The sequence below is a fragment of the Struthio camelus genome, chromosome 2 (genome assembly GCF_040807025.1).
Source record: "Struthio camelus isolate bStrCam1 chromosome 2, bStrCam1.hap1, whole genome shotgun sequence".
Taxonomy (NCBI): domain Eukaryota; kingdom Metazoa; phylum Chordata; class Aves; order Struthioniformes; family Struthionidae; genus Struthio; species Struthio camelus.
The window spans coordinates 140,781,873-140,809,558 of record NC_090943.1 but is presented as its reverse complement, the minus strand read 5'-3'; the positions used below and the strand labels follow the sequence as shown (position 1 = coordinate 140,809,558).

The 27,686-nt window shown below is 40.9% G+C and overlaps 1 long non-coding RNA gene across 1 annotated transcript; it reads left to right on the top strand.

Annotated features, from left to right (window-relative positions):
• The first annotated feature begins 231 nt into the window (after positions 1-231).
• Positions 232-27,143, top strand: LOC138066048 (uncharacterized). Its single transcript, XR_011139230.1, has 5 exons — positions 232-1,153; positions 1,778-1,958; positions 5,925-6,172; positions 11,402-11,566; positions 25,696-27,143. It is a non-coding gene; the product is annotated as an uncharacterized lncRNA (long non-coding RNA).
• Positions 27,144-27,686: the final 543 nt, after the last annotated feature.

Genomic DNA, 27,686 nt, shown 5'->3' with positions numbered 1-27,686 from the left:
TTCTGGTCAATTCTGTTGGTTTACAAAAGACCTAGGAAGTGTTGAAATTGCAGGTTCGTGTTGGACCAAGTGTTGCAGTAACATGGTGTTTCAACACTGTGTACGTCATAAACCTGTAATTTCAACACTTTCTAGGAGTCACTAGAGCGTCTCAGGCTGAACTATAACATGACTAAGTGTTCCCCTCTGACGACTCAACTACATTTTTTTCCTGGAAAATATAATTTAAAACACCACTTAGATGACACTAAAGAGTTTTAAATTGTTTTAATAATAATGAAAGAAAGACAAAGTCAAGGATTACGGTAAAGAGAGAAACTTGCTGACTCAAATGGTAGTGGGACTGAGTCCTCCTACCGGATAAGTACAATGGACTATAGTTACAGTTTTAATTATGGATTTACTTATGCGGGACAAAGCTGAATTTTTACAAGCCGTCTGTGGTTATGCTTCTGCCTTATGTCGTTACACACTGGTTCTGGTATCAAGTGTTCAACTCCTGCAAATGAATCTGCTATTACTCCTGCCTCTGGACTGGATCTCACACAGGCTCAGCCAGAGTGGGGAAGAGATACGCAGCACGGCTTTGAACATAGCTTCAAGCAACCTGGCTGCCCTGGAAAGCCCATGGCAACAGTCCTGAGACTTACGAGTTGTGACGTGTGCTTTCCTTCGCTAACGTTCCCCTTCAAATCCTCCAAAACAAACACCCAAGATGCAACCTCCCTTTTAAAGATTTCTACTAGCACTGAAGAAGCCAGGGCTGCCATAGCCAAATGGTGACAGCTGCAATAGTGAGAATGGGCAAGACTAAATTCCCTTGCAGAAATCATGGCTTTGTTTCCTCAACTGGCAGAGTGTGTGTTAAGTGACTTGAAATTCCTCTTCAGTGGGAATAATGCCTTGCTCCTGACATAGCACTTTTCTTACACTGAGTCCAAGTATTTTACAAAGGATGAGAAACATCCCTTTATTAGGCTGTGAAAATGAGGTATAGATGGACTAAAGCGATTGCTGCAAGTCACCAACTGGGGCGGCAGAGGACCAAGGCCCAGTAGCCAAGTTCCTACTCCTTAGCCTGTTCACTCAGAGACGCTGTCTCCACATTATGCTGCTTCCCACCACCATGTGATGCAGGACAAATAGGTGTAAGGTGAGTTGTTGATACAAAACCTGGGCTGTCACTACATTTTTCATTATATTTTTGACCAGCTTATCTCTGCCTCACTTTAGTAACCTTTCAGAAGTGTGCTTCTCCTTGCTTTTTTCCCATGGTGTTTCCTTCAAGGTGTACATGGCAAACAGTTTCTCTGACTATAACATTTTTCTCTTTTAGTATTTAGAAGATAAATTGGGAAACTTCCTGTACCATCCCTGGGAATTTGGACAACAAGTAGGACAGGAACTCCTGCATTAACATAGCTTGTATTAAACAGGCACTGGTGTGATTGGATCTGAGAGTGGGAGAGGAAACACTACTGGGAATGGCCAGGATTGCTCCCTGTTGCAGGCAACGCTGCTGAGAAAGCACAAACCAGCCACAGTGGTGAAGTCATGCAAATGCAATGCTCCCAAAGGCCACAGGAATTGTGGAAAGATTTGTGTAAATATCTCATGCATTCTTGTGCTCTAAGGTTTATGGAAACAAAAACCGCAGTCCCAAAGCCAATGCCACATTTGCTCTTCCCTTCCCCCTCCCATTTCTTCTCTACAAAAAGGTTGTAGAAGAGTTTATGAGCAGCTAAGAAACTTAAATTGTTTCTCTTTTTTTTACTAGGTACAAAAGTGGAAGAGATGGCAAGCATAAATAGGGTTAAACAAGGTACAAGGGAAAGGAAGGCTGATCTGTGAGCACCAAGTGAACCTTCTTGCTGTCGGCATGCCTGGAAAAATACATGCCGCACACCCATCCCTGAGTCATTTCAAACTGCATAGTGCCTCTGTTGCCCACCAGCTGGGTAAGATTCCTGCTCCCACTTTCCCTGCACTAGTTTATTCTGTAGATTGTGAATGTGATCTGCTTACCATCAGAAGGAAGACATTGTATACTAACTATCCTACTTCATTTTTGAGGTTTTATCGTTCTCTCTTATAAGGATTACAATACCTGAGCCTAGACAAAACCAGCCCTTTTTATTCGTCTGCCAGCATCATTTCTCTGTTTTACTGAACGCATCAGGGACGCTGTCCCCTTCTTTGGAAGTTTTGTATCATTTTACGTAGTGGTGTCTTACTAGAGAGAGAGAGAGTCTGTGCATAGAGGCCACTATGATGGCAATAGTTCAGGGGGATAACGCACCTGCTGTCAGAGAATATGTGGGTTGCTCTTACTGCGCTTCCTGGATCTGAGCTCCTAGTAGCTAGTGACTGACTGTACGGTACTATAAAATGGGGAGGGGGCAGCGTATCGGGTGCTCTTTTTTCAGGTCTTATGCTACTCAGTCCAAAAGGCAAAAGGAGCTGGTTAAAGGCATGTGTCCTTAGTTTATTGCAATTAACCTTTCCCTTTTAAGTATGAGAGTGCTTTACCAGTGGCTTTTGGCCATGGAACCAAAGACTAGGGTGTGGGGAGAAGGGGAGTAAAGGAGAACTCCAGCAGGGACCAGAAACTGTGAAATTCTTGAGAAAGAAAAAGACGTGTCATATGGTCTCTTAGGGTAATAACCAGCTAGGCTGCTGGCACAAAGATTACAGTAACCCAAAGCTGTGCTGAAAGGTGAGCATCTTCTCACGTCACAAAACCTTCTGATCCCTTGCCGATTTCCTGCCATACCAGCGTTGTGTTCCCCCTCCCCCCCAATCTATCTAGGCACATTTTTTTCAAGGGGAGACTTTTTACACTTAGGAAATGGGACAGCGCCAGCCAGTACTAAAAAATGATTGTATTAATATCAGACTGGCTGCAACTGCCAGTGAGCCAGGCCTTCCACGGCCGTCTCCAAGGGACGTGGAGCGGCTGCTCTGAGGAGACCCGGAGCTTCAGCAGGTGGCACTCTTCCCTCTGAGTGAATCCTGCTCACTGGCTCTAAGAGCTTTTCTGCTCCTGAAGGTATTTTTCTTTTGGATAAGGAATAAAGCTGAGGTTCTGGCCACTTGTGGTCATTAAAAATGTCATGGCTTTTTTCAAAATATAGGGGTGCTAGTCCTGGTATTCTAGCCAAATTCCAGTTTGGGTAAAGTTCCACCAACCCAAAGTTCCACTGGTGATTTCACTTGGATATGATTTATTTCTTCACTTCCTGTCCTAAAGGAACACCCACAAAGTTGCAAAAGCCGTGCACACAGAGTACACTGGGCGTTTTGGTGCAAAAGAAGCTACATTGATTTATAGATACGAGTTAATAATTGCTGTTACTTCTAGAATGGATCTGCAGATCAGAAGTGAGCAGGAAAGAAAGAAATAGCTAAGCATCCCCTAGTCAAGGCCACTTTGCTGGATTTTGCTGATATAAACACAAATTAAAAAAGACAAAAATACTCCACATGTCAGCTGTGAAACATTTATTAAGTTAACAAGTCTACTTGGACCAATAATACTATCCTCAGTGTCTTTTTCTGCTGCCACTTATATGTACAGGCTTTAACTGAGGTCTAAAGAAATCAATGCTAGTTATTCCAAACTGGGCTTTTTTAATCGCCTGCTGAGCGCAGCTCAGTAGTTGTGATTCATTTGCTTCTATCTATTACCTCAATTACGAGTTCAAAAGGCAATTATTTTATTAGATTGCATCATTAGGATTTTATTTAGATAGATGATTTTATGTTTTAGATTCTAATAGAGAATGCCATTGCCCTTTTTTTAGGAGGGATTGCCTTGCCTTCAGTGTAGGATTTGAAGAGTTACAGAGCACTGTCCTACCTGCTTTCAGATTCACTCCAGCTTTTCTACCCTCCTCTCTGCTGTCAGTTCTCTCTGAAGGGCGCCGTGCTCCTGACCGTAGCAGAATGCTCTTTGCTTATTTTATCTCAGAAAACAAAACAAATTTCTCTGCATTTTGTTCTATTTCCTACACGATAGAATCTTTTGTTTTCACTTGCAACCTTTGCAGCTTCCAAGAATTTTTACTCCTTGTGGTTTGTCGAGACGCACGGGGTTCAATAGTCTGCCACCAGGCCCTGGCCCAAGGTCGAGGATTCCCTCCTTTTCCTTCCCAGTATTGTCCTGCATCCTGCAAGGCCCTTCTCCTTACATTGCTGCGGCTGTCGTGACAAAGGGGACTGGCACCAGGCACACTCCTGCTGCCACGGTGACAGTTGCTGAGCACTCGCCAAGCTCTAATGACAATAGCATGACCTCAGATACTTTATTAAGAAAGAAAAACTTGAAAGGGAGGGTACACTTAAAAGCAGACAATAACACCTTGTCTCAGTGCACCGCATTGTTTTTGCAAGCCCAGGATGGAAACTGATTAATATAATCTTGGCCTTTTCTCTTTCAGCCTCCCTCCCCGTTTTATGCACAGACTCACCCCGTCTCAATGCTAGACTCAGGTTCACAATATTAGCTGCAAATCTAACTGTGTAAATAAATGTTACTGACTGTTGAACTGAATATGGGGCCAGGGCCCACAGAGTCTATTTTAAATGCTGCTGCCACATTCCCTAACTAGTTATTCCTCTATGTATGTGTCCGTTTTTCTCTCTGTAAAATGGGGCTGATGATGCTTTAGTGAGTGTGATACAGCATCCTGAGCTTCACAGGTCTGGATGGAGCTGTGCCACAGGTGGAGCTGGAGGTTGAGAGCTGTATGGCACTGCTCTTTGCATGGCATAAATAGAAGGGAAGATCCCCTGTGGGAGGGTGCCTCTGTTCAGTTGTGTCTGAGGTGAAGGCTCTGCAGCTTTGATGGTCTCAACGGAAAACCTTCGCCTGGAGCCGCACAGAAAGTCTGAGAGTAGTAAATATGTTTGGCAAAGAAAGGAAGTAGAGCTGGTCAGAAAAATTCTGACTAAACAAGTTTTTGTTGGAATTTACCAATTCATCAGCATCAAAGCACTATGTGGAGAGGATCCAATTTTTACAAAGTTCCTTCCAAAACCAGGCAGGGCTTGAAAACTGTCTGCCAGGCACATTTTAAAAACCTGGCTAGTTTTCTGCTAGTTTACACCGTTCGATTGCTTAGCAGTCCACCAGCTGTCTCTAAAACATTGTGACTGTCTTCAAGTTAGGAACCCCACAGTGTTCAGTGTCTGTGACCCTGGCTTGGTCCAACAGGCACAGTGCTGCAAGGGTTCATGACGATCATAAAGCCCAGGGCTCAGGGAGATTGGCTCTGTATAGCGCTACCAAATTTTATCGGAGACTCCTTCTTAAATAACAGAGAAATAAGCTGATGTAAGAGTTGCTGTTTTTAATTCTTTTCTTTGAATTTGGAAGGAAAATATCTGAACTTTCTCTTACTTAAATAACTTCATTGATTTAAATGGAATTACTACTTGTGTGAATCAGAGAACTTCAGTGAGTTGCTATAAAACATAATGAAACCCACAAAATTACTTAGTTATTCTCTTCTCCAGTTGGAGTAACCAATTCTTCTGTTGTTTCTTATGGATGATAGTGGGCTATCCATATGTGGTAATAAAGCTTAAGGGAAAAAAAAGGCGAGGAGGAAGAGGAAGAAAAAAAATGTGGCTGGACCTGGTTCTTCTCAATAGGCAATTCCTCCTTTTTTATCCCTTACAGCTGTGTGTGTGTGTGTGTGTGTGTGTGTGTGTGCACGCGTGTGTATCTGTCTGTCTGTCTGTCTGTGTGTGTGAGTGAGAGAGGGAGAGAGAGAGGAAGGACTATTTCACATTTCCCATGATATGTTTTGTTTACAGTTGTGGTAGCTTGATTCATCATGCATGATCTGCAAGCCTCTAAAGGGCTTCTCTTGAGTTTCTCTTCATGGGAGGAAAAACAGCATTTTTTTTTTTTTTCACAGAGGTCTTTTCCAGTGTCTAATGTGAACATGCAGTGCTGGAGAAGCACAGCAATATGCCATTCCTTTTAGGCTTGCCCATGTCCAGATGTACATCCCAAGATTTGCTAGCTCTGGGGAACGTAAAGCAAACTGAAGGAAACAGGATTTTACTGAAAGAAACAGGATTCTACAGAAAAGAAGCAGACCCATAAAAACTGTACAGAGAACATTTTCTTTCGGAGTACCTACTGTTATGCAATTGTGCTAAGGTACTATAGTTTACAATGCCTGTATTTTAGAGCATTTTCTTTTCCTTTTAAATGTATGCTAGTATTTTTTTCAATGAGACACAAGATAATCTTTTAAGTAACGTGTTTATTTTAGTTCTTTGTTTTTCCCACTCCCCTAGGTCTACTAGGATTTCTCTCCTGTCTTTTTTATGTGCCAGTGACATCGGTTGTTATAAGGTCGGGATCAGAATTCTTTGTCGGGGACAAGAGTGCTGTAAGGGCTTGACATGAGATCAGAAGTAATGCTACAGTGAATTCAAAAAAAAAGCCTCTTCTCCCCCTCCCCCCCCAAAAGTAGCGGGGTTTATGGTGCCGAAAGCTCTGGGTTTCCCATCCAGACACCATCTGTGAAGCACTTGGGGACAGTGCCTGATGTCTGAGTCATCACGTTTGGCAGTCTTTTACCCAGTGGTCTGTTTCCCTCGGGGGAGTATTCATTGGGGGAGAACAGGAATGGTAGAAAGAAGGAAGATAAACTGCCCTTTAGCCCCATGATTTATATTTGGTCAGAGTACCCCTGTTCTATTTTCTTTTACTTGGACTGTATCTTGGACATGTTGTTTCAATATGAGACAATCAGCTGGGCTCTCAAAGGAATGTCCCTGGAGAGCAGAAACAGCCTCCCAATAGGGTAATATGTTCAGCAGAATTGTAAGATGTGTTCTCCAACATCTGCATTCTATTTGTGCCTCCAGAATATTTCCCATCAGCATTTAGGGAATCAAAAGATGCTTTGAGAGATGGTCACCAATTCTCCACACTGCATGATAACTTGTAAAATGTTTACTTCTTTAAACTTCTACTGAGCTGGCAATTTCTTTGTTTCTTTCTTAATTTTTTCTTTTTTTGAAAAGAAACTAACAACAGACAGACGTGGAAATACACTTTAAATGATCCTTTCATGTGAATGAGTTCTGAATTTAGTAGTAACCTCTTGGGAAACAAGAAGATCTAGGATTCATCGTAGACAAGACAGTGAATGTCTGTTCTGGCAGTTTGACAGAAAAATGATGTAGTAGACTGCATGTTAGAGGTGCATAGGCAATAACATAAAGAGTATTATATACTGCATTTAAGATGCCACATCCTCAGTTTGATTATTGCATTTGGTTTTAGTAACCTCATCTGAAAACAGAAAGGCACAAAAGTAGAGAAGAACTCCAGACAGGTAGTGTCAGAGAACAACAGAGAACATACTCCTGTTGAGAAGAGATCAAAAATACTAGGATTATTTACTCTGGAAAGTTAAAAAGCAAGAGCATACATAGCAAAAATATCACACTAGAAATAATAGATAGTAGGCAGAAAGCCAACTAAAAACTGCTTTTTACCTTTCCCAGTGACGTAAGAACAAGGAACATTCAAACAGAAAAGGAAATGATAATTGACACAATTGTGAGCATCAGTTTTGCAGGATATTATTAGAGCAAATAGGAGTCAGTTGACTGAAAGACTGAGAAGAATGTCAGACACAAACAGTAAATGCAGATATCACCTAGGTAAGGTAAAAATAAATCCATCAAACTGTATTCAGCAAGGCATGTAAAGATGACAAGGAAGATGCGCCTGTTATTTGAGGATAGCAGTATGAGGGATATGAGTACACGGTGTGTTCTTCTGGCAGAGGGTCTCTCATTCACCTGTTGGTATTCTATGGGAAGATTTCTGTTTGCATGACACTGGCTTTTTCTACTTGATTTCAGCTACTGGGAGCACTTTATAATTAATAAATAGATAAAATACTTTCCCATTATTACTTTTCCTCATGAACAATTTCATAGCTGGTAATTGTAAGGTTACATTTGGATTAAGGGAGGCATCTGTCTGCAAGACAGTGACAGTGAAGAAAGTACAGGCAGCTTTGCTCTAGTGCTACCCATATTGGCTGTGTGTGGAGAGAGACTGTCAGGCTCGATGGACCAGAAATAGGTATGTTATGGCATTCTTCTACCTGATGGCATAGATAAAAAGAGGGCTATGGCAGTGCATATAAAGCATATGAACTCACGCCAAACAATGAAGAAAACATCTAAGCTTTTGATTTCATTCATCTTTTTTTCTGAGATCCTTTTTCTGTTGCTTCTGTGAAAGCCAAATAAAAGCAACAAATAACAAAAAACTCCCTAAACAAACAGTTGGGACTTTGACTTGCGAAACTGTATTTGCATGTTTGTTCTGAAGAGATTCCCATAGCCTAGCTCTGACTTTTATCTATCCCCACAGGATGTACTCCTACACTTTTTCTTCCAAGGTCCCATGCTTCCTGTGGGTGATCCCACAGCTGCCAATTCAGACAGCTTGAGTCTGGAATAGGCTTTGCACAGTCCTGAAGATGCTATTCTCTCACTAAAGTCAAGTGATTCTACACAAAAATATGGCAGATGTTTAGCATCAGGAATCAAAACAGAGTTTTCGCACCACACAGCACATTCTTCTCTTCCTGATACCTTTCATTTCCTCTCTACAGGATATGGAGCAATTTTCCTCTTTTGCTGCTGTTCATGTGAACTCAGGAATCTGTGAATTATATAGAGACGTTTGAATTCTCATGTAGTCTTCTCTAAGAGGGAAAGGGGCTTGATTCACTGGTGTCTTATGTTTCATTTGTTTCCTGCCTAAAAATAAATAAGGTGTTTGAAGAGAGATAGTAACACTGGATTACTTGTGTTCTTTGTAGCTTGCTGATTCCACAGTGATTTTCAACACCTAAAAAACAGGAGCTTCTGAATGTGAACAGAATAAAGAAAAGTCAGTTTTCTTTCAGAATATGTGCTGTAGCTGTAGGCCAGGGATGTCAGAAAGGCTACTGAATGGTTCTGCAGAGCATTCTGCAGCTCTTGTAGCTAGAGAAAGCCAGATTAACAGGTGCTGCAGATGAATATTCCTAATTACATCAACGGATGGATTCAAACTGAGGTTCCAGCCATTTGTGGCTTTGTGTTATCCTTTGGCATTTTCTTAAGCTGATCTAGCTTCTTTCTGGGCAGTCTGCTTGAGCACTGCATGTGACCCTCATCATTAGACTTTTTGACTGCCTTGGGAAAGGTGTATCTGTGCTCTGGTCTGCCGAGCTGAAAGCATGTCCTGTCTTAATTTTTTGGAGTCCTTCACTACTGTCACTTGGCCATAATACACTTTGTATATCCCACTACAGGTATTGTTGTGATACTGTATTGCACACCAGAGTGTGCCTAAGTACATTAACATAGTTTGGGATGCAAAAAAATGCAAAACAGGAAAAACTGTGCCTGTCAGACCAATTCCAAATAGCAAGGGAGGAATTCATTCATTTGTATCCTGATTCTTTGTCACAGAAATTTAGGATTTTCCATTCATCCTGTTTTTAGCGATGTGGCACACTATGCTGAACCATTACACATAAAAAAAATGAACACAGTGCTTAATAGGATGAGAGAACTGCATGGCTGTCAAAAATTCTTCAAGCCATTCATTAAATTACTCTCTTCACCCCCATTCACTAAATTACTTCATCAAGAAATTACAAGCTCTTTCTCTTCTCATGATGGATCTGAGACCAAAATAAATATGAAGTACATTACAAACTCATGAATGTTTACAATGCTGTTACTAATTTCCATTTCTACTAAGAATTTGCACTATACTGCTTGTGTTAGGCAGTTCTTTATAGGCATCTATACACACTTGGAAGTTACGGAAGTCATGCGGAATCACCCATACTATTTTTCTCTATAGCTTAGTGATTAGGATTGTCTGAATGCTTTTAAACTCATTTCCAACAATACAACATTGTTCCAGAAAAATACTTGCTTTGCTTGAAAATGTTCAATTTTCATTTAGAAGATTTAGAACATCTTCTGCAGACTGCAGAATTTTAAAAGCTTTACAGAAATATTTGATGTTTTGCCCATTTCTGAAAATGGAGGGAAAAAACATTTTCAACCAGCTATGCAAAATAGCCCAGTTCACAGTTCACACCAAACTCTTAACATAAACATTTCAAGCACAAGTTTAGCAGCTGCATAGAAGTCAGCAGAGAGAGTGGAAAGGCCTGTGTAGTTTTTTGAACTTGCATTTCCAAATTGGACAGATCTGCAGTGTTAGTATTGGTGGTAGATGAGGGATATACAAGAGCAAGCATACTTCAGGGGCTTGTAACACTATGTTGCTTGGTTCTCCCTCCCACTTGTGGAGCTGGGCAAGAGGTGCTACATAAACCAGTGTGGCAGCTCTCCTGTGCAAGGCTTCACTTACATGGTGGGCAGCCTAAATGGCTTTATGTTGCTTTAGTCCTTCCTTCTGCTTCAGAGCAAAGCGGCTAATATTTTTATCAGGCAAACTAACAAAAAAGGCCAGTAATGTTGCAGGAAGAAAATGTTCAGTGCTTGGCCTGAATCTTGCAGAGATCCCTGCCTGTTCTCCCACACACTTAGTGCATTCCTTCAGGCTTCTCAGGAGTTTCTCTCGTAGTAATACTATGGGCAGTGTGTTATATAGTGGGATCCTATTGGAAGAGAACACAGGTCCTCTTCTCCACACCTTTCTCCCCATAGCTCTTTTTTTAAGCTTCCCAGGAAAGACGTCTCTGAAGACTGGGCTGTGTTTTTAAAAGCTGAAATGCAAAACTCAAATCCGAACAGCAGCACCGGCTCCCAGACTGAAAATTACATTTTAAGACCCGATATTCCATTCAGACAGGGGAGTATGCGTGTTAAATTCTAGGTAATCGATCTGTACTCTTCTTGACCTCTGGCCACTGCTGATACTGTCTGTAGTGTTTGCACCTCTGCACGTGACCTCCAGATATAGCTTTTCCTAATTTAGTATTTCAGTATTCTTTCATTCACCTGAAAATTATCCATTTGCTTTGGTTTCATTACATAGTCAGTGACTATCCAGTGATCACTTTACCATGATAGGATTGACCTAGATAAAGAAGAGGCTCTCATCATCAAGAAAAGATTGGCAATGAGCAAAAATTCTGTAATGTCCAGACTGTTCAGAAATGTTTTAGAAAAGTATTTCTTCTGGAAGCCTTCCTGAGCTGACCGTTTCTTTACTTTTTCTATCCAAGGTTAAAAGATGAAGTAAGGGTCAGGCAGTATTATACTTGATTCTGTACATTTTTTTATTCCAGAAGATTTCCAAGAAAGTTTTCATGCTCTTTTGAAAATTCAATGCACTAAAGAGATAATGGGAGTTTTCCTCTCTGTTTTGCTCTATTCATAGACTATGCCTCTGTATTTCACATCCCTTTTATGAGTTTGCCAGAGGCAGCAGAAGCCATAGAGGACCTTTCTCCAAGGCAGAGAATGCAGATGATCCCACTCTGAAGAGAGACGATGCAAAGCACAAAGGTTTCAGCGTACCCACATGGTACCACATGGAGCTTTGGTAGGTTTATGACACTTGTGTTCTCCTTTTCAATATGGCAGGTGTGCATTCCTGGAGTTTACTGATGAACTAGTCAGTATGCAGCATAGATGTCTCTTCCTGAAAGTTTAACCACTGAAGGTGACTGATTAATTAGTTTCACTCTTCTGGACAATTGTCCTTTATAATTTATATGGTGAAAAAAAAATCATATGGGTGCCACTATTCAAAATTTGGGATTAAGGTAGAAGTACATTCAGTCAGTAATAGTTTATTGTAAAATTTAATTTTGAGTCTTATTTCTGATGGAAATATTCCAGCTGGATCTTTTCTGCTTTTCTTCAAGGAAAGCCTTTACTCTGCTATCAACTATTGGCACTTTTGCTGGCTTTTATGTTTTTTGTGAGTGGGCATGAACACGAACTTCATGTATGTGGCCTAGACCATATAGCAGTTACAATAGTGTCTAGCTTTATTATTGGGAATAGGTTATCAGCAATAAACTCAGCTGGTTATCTGGTCATCAGAAGTGCTATACTGGCTACTAATTACAACCCTATGTTGGCTATGGTGCCAAGTCACATGTTCTCGTTGTCAGCCCAGAAGATACTGGTCTTTGGGGAGAAAAGAGAAAAGCTCGCCCAGCAGATTTAGTTACGAAACTGGTGCCTGCAACAAATGGCACTGAACAACAAGTTTTAAAAGTTGTGATACCTCCTCTTTCTTCCTAATCATTTGGATGTCTTTTTCTTTAGGGAGCATTAGTGGGTATTAACTGGCACACTCAGAAGACAGCATGTAAGAGAACGCAAACTCTGGGAGCGCTCTTTGATTTTGAGTTGATCCATGTGTGGATCAGTCATGACCTGGAGAGGCAATGGGGTCATACATTTTACAAGATGTGAAGGAAAGTAAATATTACTAAGTAGCTGTGATGCCATGGACAAAAGGTTATGAAAATGATTAGCTTGAGCTTAATAAAAAAAGGAAAAGATTAGCCCATAGGAAGTATGAAGAGTTTTCGTTCTAGAGAACAGCACTGCCATTTGATTGCATGAGCACAGTCAGTCAGTGCAGGCTAATATTTAAGGCCTAAAATAAGATCCCTGCTTTCTCTTTGAGTGTTTCAATACATTTTCCTCTAGTATTTTGGCTGGACCAAATATGAAGGCCTAGGCTGATATCAGATAAGGGAATGCAACCTCCAAGACTTCCTTTCTGTCCTGTTTACTGCCAGCTCTGAGGTTTTTTGTGTATTTTGAATCACCAAGTTCCTTAATACACAAGAAAAAGATCTTGTGGCTTTATATTGTAGATCTATCCTGGCTGCATTTGTGTCCACTTGGATTAATTTTGAGGCCTATTTCAGTGTATACTGTAAAATATGCTGTTGTCTCTAGCTGCCTGATTCAAATGTTGTTGTGGAACCCTGTGGGTAGCCCTTGGACATTCCTATTCCCTTTGTGGTCCTAGTCTCTTCTGAACCTCGGTCCTCTTGTGGGAGCCTTGTGGAGAACTGCCATATTGGATAGAAACAAGGGATTTTGCAACTTGTCTTTTTTGGTATGCTTATTTGAATGAATTCACCTTGGATAGCATTTATCAGCTAGTGAAGGGAGTCTAGAAAGTGCTCTACATACTGTAAGCCTTCCATATAATGTGAAAGGATTGCGGGTAGAATGGCTTCAGAGAAGTAGCCTTTGATTTCCTGTCAAAGGTATTGGGTAACTATTGGGTAACTTCCCTCCTGTCTGTGCTTAAATTTGTAAGGAAGGAAACATCTGAACATGTTAAAAATGATTCTGAACTTCGTGTGCTTATGTGGATTGGAAATGATACTCCATCATCATGGACAAACGTGCTGTAGCTCTGCTTACTGCCTATGATGAAGATGCTTCACCTTATGTTCATTCATCCTGTTTGATTAATGCCTCTTCTCAATACCCCACTCACTCATTTTGAAATTTCACAGACACTGACCATTTCACCACAATGCTAAGAACACTTGGCAAAAGAAAAAAGAAAAACAATGCCAATTTTGCAGAGTTTTATATCTGTTTCTCCATTCCTGTTACCTGCTGCCTGGTATGGCACTGAGAACTGGGTTATTGGTTCAAAAAGCTACAGTGAGAATTCCTCTTCACTCAATCCTGTGGTGCAGACTGCCAAGGCGAATCTCTTGTGTGCTAACCTACAGGGCCTCTGCATGTGAGAAACATGAAAGTACAAGCACTTACCAGTGAATGATCTAAGAAAAATTACATAAATGAAAATATAGCAAAGTTCAGTCATCTGTCATTATTTATATAGTTATGTTGTTTGGTCAGCTGGAATCACACAAACATGCTGTTGTTAGGACCTGTAAATATATACACAGAGACTCTGAAATGAGAATAGTGTAGAAAATGAAAGGAGTAATTAACCAGAAAAATCCTTGGATCCTGTCTTATTCTGGGAATTTAACACATTCGTACAAACACCCTACAGTGTTATCAATCCCTTGAGCCTAGGTCTTCATGAGATTCTCAGCTTTGCCAGTGGAAAATGCTGCTTTGACTGACTGATTTCCGACAAAAAATCATCAAACCAGAACTTCTGCAAAAGGCAGGCACACTTTTTCATCTTCCTTTAGGGGTAGGAGTAGGGAGAGTGGGATAAGGGAAGAATGGGAACAGCAGAAATTGTCCTTACGGGAGAAGGAGGAAACTAAAAGAGCTTTGCAGCTCAAGTCAGCTTTTCTCTATGCTTCCCCCACCCTTCTTGTGAACAATAAGTTGGTTTACTATCTCCTTTTCCTTCCTTCCCTTTCCCTCCCTGCAGTACTTGGCCTGGGAACGGAGTGAAGGGGTTTGTTTGTAGTAGTACTCACAGCATGACAGCAGGTGGAGGTCCTTCGTAGCCTAGGCCAGGGAAAGGTTTGGTGGAGACTGTTACAGCCACAACATTTCTAGTCTGGAAGGTATGGAGTGAGGAGGATCTGTGAGACTGCAAAATGGAAGAGTAAGCAAGCAAGCATTAGAGGGTCAAGGGACCGAGCTGGGTCTGTGCAGCTGGGCCAAGGTGACACTTAGCTTAGGGAAATGCTAAACTGAGTGACGGGCAGGCCTGAGGTGCAGGCTTACTGTGTACACCGTACAGTAACTCCTTATCTAGAGGGCCAGCATAAAATGTAAGGTCCTGAGTAAACTTAGATCAGTCTTTTGGTCTGGGGGGGACGTCACCTACCTAACTCAGTGATTTCAACCATTGCAATAGTATGTTCAAGACTTTTCAGTTGTACTGCACTGAGATATGCCACGTATTCTAGTAAAGCGAGTTGCCTGTACCTCATCTTGATGCAGCCCTTTGTGCCTAAAGGCAGAGGACGCTCCTCTCTTCCTAAGAACTGAGAGAGACAGAGCTGGGTGTTGAATAAGAGATAGCTGGGTAACTTAACAAGAACCTGAGGAGTCATGAAGGGAGTTGCTGGGCTACTGCCTTTTTGGAAAGGCAGGATAGAGAGAATAAGCAGATCTGACCCGAGGCAATTTCTGTTTGTTCATCTTCCCTTCTGTCTTGTGCAAATACCACTCTGCTCACTTATTTTTTGGCCTTTCTGCCCTTGCCTTGCAGACCTGTAGAGTGGGAAGTAGAAGAGGCAGCCCAGAGGCACCACAGTCAGAACAGAAACAAGAGGAGGATGTGGAAATAGCTGGCAATCCCTCGTTTCCAGAAAGTCAGTAGAGAGCATGCCAGCACCTTAAGCTAAGGAGGGACTTGGGAGAGTGTGCAGTTTGCATATTTGGAAGGAGAGAGGGAAGTGCATGTTAATAAGGCAGCGTGAAGGTCTCTGAACTGCAAGAGAGGCATTCTAGGTGGGAAGCACACCCTGTCTCTAATTCCCTCATCTTGTTTGGCTGCAGCAGAAGCCCGCACAGAAACTGTCTTTCAGTCCCCCTTACTCTGAGCTGGCTCCACATCTCTTTTGGGCTCCACAAATGGCCAAAATGTGAAGCCCAGGTGGTTTGTGTGTTGTGCTTCAAGTGTCAGATGATAACGCTTTGAAGTTGAAAACCTATTTCTAAAAGGAAATTTCCTCATGTTGTGAAGAACAAAGCAGCAAATTTGCTACCTGAAACAGCCCCCATATCAGTTAAATTATCAAATGCAAATGGCTTACTGGAGTCATTCAGGGGAAAAAAATCCTTCTTAGGAAACAGGTTATATATTTAAAAGATATATATTCTGCTCCCTAAAAAACAGTGCACAAGAAATACAGAAGTTCCCTTGCTCTGCTGGCTGTCGTGCAGTCTTGCTAGCTTTTGTCACACTCTGGCAGCGGTGGAGAGAGAGCCTTTAGGCTGAGGAGAAGTGTTCTAGCTTGCTCTGCAGGGATGTGGTTGGAGCAGGGAATATCCTTCTCAGCCCAAGAGTTGAGCAGGTTATTTCATATTTCAGTTCAGCCGGTGCAAAGGGAGTGGAAATCACCCCCAAACATCCCTTCCTGGAAAGCTCTCTGAAATGGGGGACTTCCCAGCTTTAGAGTACTGCCAAAACGTCCTACATCTGCAGATCCTGCCAGAAGAAGTACATTGTGGGACTGTGCATGGTCCCTTGGGGACTATATTAGGCTGAGAAAAATGAGAGTAATTTCTTTAACCAGGCATTGTGGCTGGGACGGAGAATTAGGGAGCCACAACCCCCTTTTCAAACTTTTGCCTGCCTCTTCTTTGTGACTGTGTAGGGGTGAGGAATCCATCCCCTACTTATGTGCCGTTGTAGGCTTAGACAGAGCCAGATGAACTCCTGTCTTGTTTCCCCTCAGGCTCCCGCAACCCACTGGAAAGCAAGCAACAGAGTTACTCTTGCTTCATCTCCTACATGGAAGCTGCTTAGCAGGAGGAAGAGGGAAGAGGTAGCAGCTGCTCAGAGCTCCCTCTGTTTGCATCAGAGCTGCTCTGTGGATTTGAGGTGTAGGGAGGGGGAATGGGTGATGGGAGGCAGCTGGGGAATGTGATGCCCTCTACATCCTTCCTGCAGTGACAGGCCTTATTCAAACACTTCAGTTTAAAAAGCTCAGAGTGCAGCTCCAGGAGAATGCTTTCAATTCATAATCAAATATGGGGCAATAACAGATGGATAAAACAAACAAATGTGGGGGAGGATGAGGTACACACTCAAACACTCTGGAGTGTATTCTGGGAAGAAGACACCCACTTTCCACATGTTACTTCACATTCAAGTAAATCTATGGGCAGGTGAACTTTGGAACCTTCTTCCCCGAGGTCAGCAAAAGGCATTATGGGAAGGGGCACCTCTTCTTTTCGCGTGGAAACAGTTCCCATGTCTTTGTGTGCTTTGAAGCTCTTCCCATCCCTGCAGTATTACTAAACTCATTCTTTCATGAGGAAACGGAGCAAGTAGCTTGGCTCTCTGACCAGCTCTAATACTATGCTGGCCAGAAGATGCAGCCTGTTGGGTGGAGCACTGGCACAGCAACTCCAACGTGCGTTAGCGCTCTGCAGGGCTCATTGTATTACACTCCTCACAATCACTTCTTTGCAAGCTCTGCATGGGGCTATTCTCTCTGTGCTTGTGCACTGTGTTACCACCGTGCCTGCAGCCAACTCCCTTGTTTTGGTGGTGATGATAATGCCTAGGTTATTCCAGCAAAGAAAGCCTCCAGGCAAGCTGGGAGGCTTCTCAAATTTTGGCACAATGGATTGTTTGCCAGATAAACATGCTTGAGGAGTCTGTAATGATTTATTGTCCTAAAGTGCCTAGGTTTCTATTGCTCAGAACTTCATGTGGGATTTAAAACCTATGACAGACATCAGTACATTGATAATACAGTATTACTCTATGAAGAAACTGAGAAAAAATTTTCAGGTGAACTTTCTCAGTTCAGTCTCATAAAGTGATATGGGGTTACTGAACAAACTGGAGGGATCTGGCAGTTTGTAGGCCTTTCAATAATAATAATCCATGAAACACACCCTTGTCTCAAAAATCATGTTTTAACTTCATGGGGGAACGGCACATATACTTTAATGACAGAATTTCGCCTTTACTGTCTGTGCAGCCACAGATCTCTGACCTTTAATTTGTCTTTAAATGTGATCAGTTTCTGCCATCTGCCAGCCAGTCATGGACCCAGTATCATACCAACAGTGAGGTAAGTGACAGGACAAAGTTTAGTCGGTTTGAGGAAATGTCAATATTAATTTCAAATTAACAGCAGTAGTTTAATTCTAGAAACCATGACAAAACACTTTTTTTTTCAAAACCTGAGATCGGTCTCGGAGCCTTGTTTTCAAAGCAGAACGTTTTCCTGGCATGCCTCTGCTGGATTTCTTAAGTGTGCCAGTGAAAGAAATGTCATGCTTCTGCTTCTTTGTAATAAGATCCAGTTAAACAACTAAAGACATTAAAAATTCATTAGGGCATTTCAGTGCTGCAGTCAATGAGACCTGTTGTTTTATCAGAGCATTTCCAACCAAATAAAATGTCTTTTTTAAAAGCGAATAATAGAACACTTTCATTCAGACTCCTTTGTATGAAATTGATTTTATATCTATACGTAAATCATTTCCACACTTCTGTAGTGAAGCAGCAGGCAGCAGAGAAGATCTGCAAGAATACGTTTCGTAGCCTCAGCTACCAAAGTAATCTTTAGGTCAGACAGCACAGGTGAGTAACATCACATCACTAGGATAATACTCAGCATTTACGTAGTTAATTGCAAGAGTGTCATTGCTCTCTTCATCAAGAAGTGTTTTTAGAGCATCCAGGGGTCTATAAGTAAAAATTCATTGGGCTAGATTCTTCTCTGATTTTCTGCAGAAAGAAGAACTTGGTAGATCTATGTAAACTCTTATAAGAGCAAAAATGATTCTAATACTTACTTCTGACACTAGAGATGTAGGAGTCTTTGGATAAATTGAGGTTGGATTGTCAAAGGCACATTTTCCACAAGAAAATAACTTGTAAACTGAATTTTAGGATTGAGTCTTTCATTTTGAGTACACTGGATCGTGCTGAGTATTGATTTCTGAAGCAGCAGCAGGTTAACTCATGTTTAATTCCTGTTCAGCTAAATGGAATTTGAGCAGGAAAAGTGCTGAAATATCATCCTGATGCAGTTTCTCATCGTACAGAAACTTACACAAGTTTAACTTTAAAAGCTGCTGTCACTAAAATAGCTCTGTAACTGTTCACCATGATTCTAGTCCCCTACCTTTCAGTGTGGTTACTGATAATTCTATCTGGGAATCTAAACTGCACGATGATGTCCCAGTTCAATGAAAACTGAGCCGCTGCACTGTGCATTACATTTGTATCACCTTTTGCAGTGATCTAGATTGGAGGGGACTGAAAAGCTGATAGTAGGTTTGGGGCTCTTGTTGGTGAGGAAAAAGTTACATGTAACTTGCTGCAATTCCAGTCCATCTAAACACAGTGGAGTCTGGTATTCTTGTTTGAAGAATGTTATTTTTCTAAACCTATTTGAAAGGGTGATGCACATTTGAATTTGGAAGGCTGGGGACCTGTTTGAATTCATGAGATTTCAGTATTTTAAGATTTAAATGAGGATTTAAAATGTATGCTTACCTTATGATATAAAATCTGTGGTTAAACTTAGAACATAATGTTTCTCCAGATGTTTTTCCTACAGGAGCCAAATAGGGAAGTTATCTGTCAGATAACTTGATACCCAGCTTGGGAGAAAACTGCTGCTGAGATCTTTCCTGAGCTGTGAATCCTTTAAAAGCAGCGATCTGAAGTGTGTATTATTTTTCAAGGAAAGTCTGAAAAGACCTTTTAGTCTTACAGGCTTCTACTTTAGATACACGTTAAATGTGTCCTCTTAAACTTCCTAAGGAAGATGCATAAAGAGAGATAGTACTGTTTTCAATAGCATGATTTTTACCCAGCAGACCATGCACAGTTCTTTACACTTTTTTTGCTCTCAGAAAGTTATTCTTGTCAAAAGTACAGAAGCTTCCAAAGCTTCCTTTTCTTGTAAAGATGTGCTTGACCTTATCTTCTATAATAGGCTCTATTTTGGCTAACACTGTATTTACATAGGAATGCAAGCATAATTAAATGCTGACAGCAAGAGGTCTCTTGGGGTGGAATTTGAATGAATATCTTATAGGAATGTGGTTAACAAACCTTATAAAAATAAAAAAAGAGAAGCTGCTCTTTCACACACTGGGCAGTGTTAGTAGAGGAGGGTTATAATGTCCTGGAGTGGAGGTATGTAAACAAAGAGGTGGCAGTGTTAGGTCTGTGGTGAGCTAGACTTGACAGCAACATAAACAGCATAAAGAAGCCTTCTAAACAAAATCTCCAGCTGATCAGTGGAGCCGACCCACCACAGGCCTTCAGAGCTGCTGGGAAAATGAGATGCGTTTCTAGAGGATGCCAGTGTGTTCGCAGCAGTAGGGAAGATGGGGAAGACGTGTTGAGAGGAAATATTCAGTCCCTGGGGCTGTGAACAGGTGTGACCATCCAATAGCAGAACGGACCTAGATGCTGTAGAGGGTTAGCACATCAAAGGGCTGTTAGCAGCACTAGGCCTCTTGCTGCCCAAAATGTCAGAAAAGGGGGAAGCGGCCTCATTAAGAAGTTAATCTAGCAAAAGATTAGGCTTTCTCTGTCAAGTAAAAAGAGAGAGAGTAAAATCCAGACCTCTCTAAAATCAGTGAGGATGTTCTAGCTGATTTTGGTGAAAGGTAAAAACCTAGATTATTAACTATGAATTAACCTGCTTTTTGCAAAGTCTTTCTAGCCCAAGCTGTTTTTGTGGCTTTTGAGGGCACAGAGAAGGATGGATACTCCACTGTCCTGCTTTTTCCTTTTCCACCTTCTCCCCTTGGCAGTTCTGTTGGAGTCAAAAAGTATTCGTGTTCTTAAAGTCACTCACAGATGTGTAAGTACTGTGTTGCTTTAAGGAAGCACTGATTTATACAGTGTTATGTCTCTTCCTAAGAAAGGAGAGACGGCCCGGGTACCTTCTCTTTTATGTTTTAAGCCGTGAAGAGCAGCACTAAGAGCTGGATGTGATACAAACTATCCTGAACATATGCAACTGTGCTGTGTTTGAGACAAGTGGTAGAAAAAGCATGTTAAATCTTCCTTTAAGGATGTTTACTGATGGAGATGCTACTTCTGAATTGAGCATTTTATAATGGTAAGTTTGTATATGGAATATATATATTTTCATAGCAAATACTTAAATAGGTAGGTAGTTTTGCTTTTGCTCTTATGAGTATGCCTAGTCGCTGCTGCCCGTGTTTTCAAGTTTACCTGTCTAAAGCTGGGCGTTTGAATCCATATATTGACTTACAAAGAAGGTGTCTCATTTTCCAGAGCATTGAGATAATTCTTGAATTACAGTTGTAGGAGCATCAAGCGATTGAGGTATTGACACGGCTGCATGCAAACAGATGTGATCTCCTCCGCTGCACATGGAGTTGTCTGTATAGAAACCGGCTCCGTTCCAGAAACTTTATAGATGCATTGATGCAGTGCTGCTTTGAAGCTATTAAGACATGACTTTCGCCTACGTTGATATGCCTTTAGTGAATTAACTGTGAAGTCCAAAGATGTGAAATGCATGCAAGTCTCCCAAGCTCGGCTAAAACCTGATGTGCTGTTCTTCAGCAGCAGTAGCTTGTTACTAAGTGACGCTTGAATCAAGAGTGAGGGACGTGGAAACTGTTTTCAAAAAATTCTTACCTTGTGGTATTTAACATTTCTTTCTGGCTGTAATTATACCTAATAACTATTTAGTCAAGTATTTAAGAGCCTATTTTATTATCACTGCCCTTATTTGTATTACAGTACCATGGATTAAATTTAGGACAATATACAAGTTTATCTTTTCTTTGTAGTAGACTGATAGCAGTAATTTGTCACAGTTTCCATCACAGGCCACATAATTAAGATCAGAGTTAAGAATTGGACTGTGAAGATCTCAACCACTGGGACCACTGCTGTGCACTGAGATAACCAAAAAAGGTAGAGAATAAGAAGACAGTGTAATTTGAAATTAATCAAGATGTAACAACTCCCTTTTGTAGACTGTGGTTGGGAATTCTCAGTTGAGCTGACTGTGCCAATGACTGAATCACAGTTGCTGGACTGTTCACTTCATGACCTAACGCTGTGCTCTTCTCACAGCTGCTGAGTTGCAGATAAATCCTGTGCAGCCTAAGACCTTAGGTTGCCTGAGGTTAATGTATCACTGACAGTTTACACCAGTTGAAGATCTGTCCCTGGGTATCTGAATCCTACAGATAGCGTTCTTTTCTAATGAGCAAGAGGTTCAGAGGAACTACAAGGCCTGTGTGATGTGAGGATACTGGGAAGATATTCCTGCTGCAGCCTGACAGAAAATGATAGCCAAGACCCTAATGCTAGTTTCTTTGGTAGCAGCTAACACATTTCATGACTGCAGTATTGTCCATGTAACTTAAAAAGAATTTCGAATGAGTCTGTGGCAGAATAAACAAATTAATGAGATCATGGGATAGGGTTTTTTTCCTTGATGATCAACCCTTGTCTTGTCTGATGGTAATATATACATGACAGCCACAAGTACTGAAATAGCTTATCATCACCAACATTTACTGAATCCCAAGCGCTCGCTACCATGGGCCAATGAAGTGCAAAGGCCACGCTGTAGTTCTGAGGGATAATAGACAGGCTGAAAGGAAACCATTGTTTCTCACTTCCCACTTGGGCTTTGCAGAGTTTCTGAAAACATTTTAAGCTCTCCATAGAGTATTTAAGTAAATCCTTAGAGAGCAGTAATAAAGCTCTAGGAAAAGTATGCAAAGAAAAAAAGATAGGACTTTTTTCAGTCAGGATGGCTGTACTTGGTAGGAAGATCTGCTTCTGATTAACATGCCAAGAAAGTACTTAGGTTGAAAGAGAAGTTTACTAGACACATTTAAAGGAAACTGTTTAGAAAAATGTCATGTAACTGACCTCTGAGAAAGATCTGCACAATCAGTATTTCCTTCCAGTTCATTCTGAGGCTTTCTACCTTTCTTCTCTGTCATGCACTCAATTGCAATAATAATAATAGCAATACTTTCAGTGCTGTAACACTCTCTACTTCAAAGCACTTCACAAACACTGGACTAGATTCAGTCTGGTCTTCTACTGATATAAACTTTGTGTGAAATCCTGGCTTCATTTTAGTGCATGGCAAATTTCCCACTGACTTCAATGGGGTTGAGATTTCACTCACTCCCCGTCAAAGAATTTGGGCAAAGCAAACCTTCTGAAAGAGGTGAACGTGATAGCTGAAAGGAGACAAAACCTCCCTTCGTTGCAGGGGAACACATAAATTCTCAAAATGGAGGAGAGACATCTGAATTGTAAGGGAGTGACAGAGGGAAGAAAGCTTAACCTGTTAATGTCCTGGTTTGCTTCCCTTTCCTGTTTTTTTTTTTTTCTCCTAGATTAGATACCAGGTAGATTATCTGCTTTGGTTGTGCCCTGAAGTTATAAATATTCTCCCATTTATATAAATTTGACTATGAAAAAATAGCTACCTGATCCACTAGCGTGGCTGAGAAGTCATTGTGGCCTATACAGAAAAGGTTTAGTTTTCAAATACTTTAACTTAGCATAGTTGTTTGCAGTTATTTCACATCAGAACAGTAGGAGTTTATGCCCCTTTACACAGGGGCAAAACAGTCAGGTGCCAGACCCTTATTCATTTGAACGATCAAGTGGGTTTTTATTTTATATCACTTAAGACCCTGGAAGCATCTTGAATATTTTTTGTCCTTCTTTTATGAATTTATGAATGAAGACAGCCTTTAAAGCATTTGGGGCCAAAAAAGATGTTACATATTTCACTGAAGTGTATTTAGAGACTGCAGAATTGTAAGTGCTTGTTTTATATGAATAAACACTGCTTTTATTGATGCATGATCCCAAAGAAATTACTAAGCACATGCAAAGCTGAAAAAAAGACGTAACACTGAATATCAAAACTGTGCAATGAGGAAGATGTTAAGTAATACGGATTGCTTCAAAAGTGAGTTGAAATATTCAGTGAGGCTAGCCACACTGTATTCACTCTTTCTGATCTGGGTTCTGCACGTGAAATCCTTATTCAAGGTAGAACTTCTATCATGTTGCCATCTGCCTTTGCTTCTGACTAATTCAACTGAGCCTTTCTGTCATCCTGGGTATACGAACCCCGTCTGTCCCATAGCGTCAGTTACTTGAGGTGCTCTCTTTAAGTGTTCAGTTGGTACCTCCTGAACATGCCAAAAAGCACTCCTAAAATCTTGAACCTGTTTTGTTTTTATTTTCTTCCTTGCATGTAACTTATTACATAGAAGTCTGATGAGAGGTAGTTTGCTGTGTAAAAATGTGATGAAAACTGAAGAAGGACTTTAGATTTTGGCCACAGTACTTCCATCTTTTTGCTAAATACAGAGCTTTATGGCACAGGCAGGAAGGAATGTGGAAACAGCTGAAAAGTAAGCTGCTCTTCTCCTTCTCAGGGCTAAATTCATCATTTCTCAGTATATTTTGGAAAAGCTGCTTTCCAAATTTGAGCTTTACAGACGTTATTGTGGCCTTGTATTTGCCTTCTGTGCCTCATCACTAGGAGCAGCTGAACTAGTTTAAATTCTCAACAGCAATGAGAAATTCACCCGAGACAATAAATCATAGACATCGTGAACTTCTGACTAGTGTGAAGTCATTCAGAAATATATTTCCCAGCAGATCTCTGCAGGCTGTGGTATTCCTATCAGGTGATTAATCCTCTGTCAGGGTGCAAAATGTATTGTAATACAGAAAGGCAAGGAAATAGAGCAGATAAGGAATACAACATTGCTTGTGTTTCCAAAGTCTTTGGGTTATAGGACTAGACTGCAATCAATTGCAATATCTTGCATTGGTTACCTTTTAAAAATTTTAAATTATGTCTGTCTTCTTCTAAAAGAAGACCACTAGAGAGATATTAAAATACTACTGAAATATAGATGTGTGAACATGTGTAGTGTGTGTACATGTAAAGAACAGAAAGCACTGCATAGCTTTCTTGACTGGCTTAAAATACATATTTTTATTTGGTTCTAGGCTGTTCCATTTTAGACTTTTTTAGGCTAGGAAAAGCTTCCCTTTTATCTAAGAGAGAGCTGTAGTATTTGAAGTCATCTCTTATTCATTTGTATTACTTAATTTAAACACATTTCTGTTTTTTTTCCTATATGAAGTTCTGGGTACCCTTGGAAAGACTAAAAAAGAGATTCCCCTCCCTCCCTCGCCCAAGAGAAGATTACTCTCGCTGTTGCGCACTGAGCTTGCTTGCTGCCATAGGCAAAAACTCAGTAGTAGTGTTGGACAGTCTAAGATGGCCAAAGATTAAAAGTTTATGGGTGAAAATGGAGAGGAGCACAAGTCAGTAAATCCAAAAGAAAACTAAAACTCAAGAGCAGAAATTGTGAATAAATACAAGAAAGAAGAGTAGGAGATTGTTTTTGGTGGTGTTGAGGTTAAAGCTGCAGTTTTACCCCCGCAGAGCCTGGATACATTTTGCCTGAAATCAAGAGTTTAAAAGAAAAGTCTGGATCCCCTTAATCTCCTTTCCACTAACAGTGGAAATGTTGCAGTGATTGCAGTTTGACCTGACTGTCACTGTTTGGATGAGGTATAAGGGAGTTATGTATCTGCTGATAGGGAAGGATGCTGATCAAAATACTGTGCGCCTCAAATAAGCAGGGAGCTCAAGGTAACCAGCTTTTGTCCTTATCACTTCCTTAAGTGTTAAAATGAACTGAGCATCATGCAATGAGAGCTGAAATTGTATTAAAGGTGTTGCACAGTTCAGGTGACTCTCATTTACACCTGTGCAAATTTGGATTTGGTCCATTGAATCTAGCTGGATGCTGGTGGAGCTGAGCTTGGTTTCTCATGCGTGATCACTGAGTTTGGCAGCAGTGGCTGGTTAGCTGCTATCGGAGGAAATGGGGCATGTGTTCCTCTCCTCAGATCTGTATGCTAAGTGCTAGGCCTGGCCTGACAGATGTTACAATGCCTCTGTCTGAGTAAGCAGGGAAATTATATACAAAAGTTTCCTATTACAGCTGGAATAAACAATTTCTTAACTTTTGTGTATGCTTGTCTTTCAGGGAGGCACAGTGCTCTCACTCTGTAATAATGCTGATTGATTGCCACAGCGTTATGGATCCCAGCTCATCTGGAACCCATGAGAAACTCCTTTTCATACTAAACACTGACTTCTCAAAAAAGTTCAAGTGCTTCATAAGCGTAAATTGATTCAGCCTAACAGTGTTTCTATGACGTGGGAAAATCTGTGATGCTTAACTGACACCACTTACTTGACTTGCTAAAACTGCAAACTGAATCAGTAATAGAGATAAGAACCGAACTCAGGATCCTTATTTTTGACCGCCTCGCTCCATACAGTAAATGCAGACAAGGCAAACTCCCAGTACTCAACAGAACAAGTTACTGGACTGTGGCCAGAGCACCTCTGTATAATAGTGCAAAAGCAATTCCTTTTGTGAATTCCTCCAACCCCTTCAAAACTAGCTTTAAAGAGGGGGAAATGCTCTAAAAACTGTCTTATAAATATACCACAGCTTCTCTTCTGCTCTTTTAAATTTATTTTTTTCCATAACCATGGATGGCATTATTTAATAACATTCAGATACTGGGAATCTGACATGGGTGGCTAAGTTAGCTGACTAGTCTTTAGGTTCCCTCTGTAGTCCATAGGCAGGTGTGCATCTAGGAGGTTCTTCCAGAGAATGATTCAGAGCAGAAATCTAAGTCAGGTGCTCAGAATTGAGCTGACCGAGTGCCTAAAGTCTTGACAGCGTCTTGTTCCCTGACTGCAACAGGTAGAGCTGGGATTCATCTGCCGGTACAATATAGAAGAAGTTTAATACCTATGGCAGAGAAAAGATCGAGAGGTGATGATCCTTTTTATGATATGCTTGTAGATCTCGGAGGGCTCTAAGCAGTAGTACCCGAAGTATTGTGGAACTGAAGAAAGAAAGAAAGAGAATAAATGTATAGTGGAGAAATCTGTGTTGTGGGCAAACTCCTGGGGTTCAGTTCCCTACACTGATAGCACAATTCAGAAAGCATATATTTATTTTTTAGGGCTAATTAAAGCTGTCACTTTCGCAGTAGTAATGAGGCAACCTGTTGTTTTCATTTTTTTCCCCGTCTTGTATGAAAATTGCTGCCAGACAGTAAATTTGCCAGTCAGGAAGGCTACATGCATGTGACCATTATCTGTGGTATCTTGAATATCTTTTCTAAAGACAAGACAATGACATTTCTCTGTACAAGTTCAAACATGAGCCTTTCCCGTGTTGCAAAGAGCTGTCAAATTCAATAACAGGTACAGTGAAAGCAATTCTTTCCCAAACTATTCAAATGAGCATCACCTTAAATAAACAGAACCAGGCTAAGGGTTATATGAAAGATTTGTCATAGCAAGAAATAATATTTGAATGATAATATCTCCTGATTTATTCATTATTTAAAGTTACTCTTTTAAATAAACCTAGAGGAGCCTTTCCCAGGTAACCTCTGAGATAAAGTTATCAGACTCTGACTCTCATTTTCACTGCGTCCTACTGCAAATAGCGCCTTTGCACATGGTATCTCATACCAGTGGTGACTGCAGTAACTCTTTGGCTCCCAGCAGAAGTACTTGGGGGTGTGGTAAAGCTAGGATGCAGCAAACATGATTCATAAAAAAACCCTCAGACCTTGGACTGGTTGTATGGGATTCCCACGTTTATTATGTGGGAAAGTGTTGAACACATTGTATAAATTATACAACGGAGCTGAAAGATTGGGATTTCCCTGTGTTAGTCAGTTGGTTGCTACAAGAGATTTAGACCATCATTATAAGAAAATAAAAATCTTTCTTGTTATAGGCAGCAAGATACTATTCAGAACACTTTTTAATTAAGACATTCTTGGAGAAATTAGAAAGTCATGCAGAAATTGGTGCAATAATTGATATGGTTCCTGCAAATAACCACAACTTTTAAAGCAGAGTCTCTTTTTCAGTTCAGTTATATCAATAGAAGACATGACTTTTTTTTTTTTGGTGCTATTCAGGGTATTTACATCATCT